The 1124-nt window shown below is 33.7% G+C and overlaps 1 protein-coding gene across 1 annotated transcript in view; it reads right to left on the reverse strand.

The window, feature by feature from the left end:
- Positions 1–1124, reverse strand: part of LOC106877451 (uncharacterized) — a 17086-nt gene that overhangs the window by 172 nt on the left and 15790 nt on the right. The window lies entirely within an intron of this gene.

Genomic DNA, 1124 nt, shown 5'->3' on the forward strand with positions numbered 1-1124 from the left:
GAGAGAGAGAGAGAGAGAGAGAGAGAGAGAGAGAGAGAGACGTATTTATAACGTTGTTTAGTCTACAAAGAATACAATTAAAATCTTAATAGTTAAAAGTAGGCAGTATTCCAAATGAAAAAGTAAAAGGCTTTGTGACAACTAAAATTTTAATTAACATAATGGATCTTTCATGAATTTTGACACTGAGCATTCAATTATCTGATCAAATTCACATTCATCTTGTTAAATTAAAATATAAGTGGCTGAGTATTCAACAGACACATGAATCTTTAATGTAATTCTCAAGCTGAGTCATGATCTGTGACAAAGCCCATCTTTGAATTAAAGAAACAGTTCATCTGACAGGCTTCCAGTTTCCAGCTACCCAGTTCCACTCAGAAGGCTTGGACTGATGTGAGGCAATGGTGAAAACATTTTCTTGAATTGCCATAGATTGAACCCAAGACCTCATCACTGCAAAGCAAACTTCTCAACCACTCAGCCATGCTTGCATTTTCTTCCACATAATGTCAGGGATGATTTTTTGTCAAATTGAAAACTTTCAATGACTTTAGATTTGCTAATGGACAGCCCTATCAGACATGTAATATCAGATGTGAATCAAACAAGTCAGAAATGATCTGATTTTACTCATTCAATTTCTACTTAATATTTTGTTGATTTTTCAAGGAAGAATGAATAAACATGAAAAGATTTTTAACCAGGGTTTTAAAAGTTGCTATTCACTAAACTAGCAGGACATCTTTAGCATAGGATTGATGTATTTCAGTACTGATTTAATCATCTTTCTACCTTGCTCCAGTAGTATACTTCAGTTACAAAGTTTGTGTTAAGAAAAAACATCTGGCTTATGTAAAGACAGTTTTCTAACTATCTTAAAGATAGAGCTGACAGTATTACAAAACTGCTCTATTGAATGAGTGGTTCTAGCCATATAGATATTCACAACAATGTTTCCTAGGAAACTCAACTTTTTTTTACCAAATTCCTTTGCTATATTCATAACTATGAGACTGTTGTAATCACACTTGCTGTTCAACGGAACAGCTCCATGATCAAAGTTGTTCCAACTGACATTCCTGCAGGTTTTCAGGCATAATGTATCTAAAACTATATTGTCC

Source organism: Octopus bimaculoides, chromosome 5, assembly GCF_001194135.2.
Source record: "Octopus bimaculoides isolate UCB-OBI-ISO-001 chromosome 5, ASM119413v2, whole genome shotgun sequence".
NCBI lineage: Eukaryota > Metazoa > Mollusca > Cephalopoda > Octopoda > Octopodidae > Octopus > Octopus bimaculoides.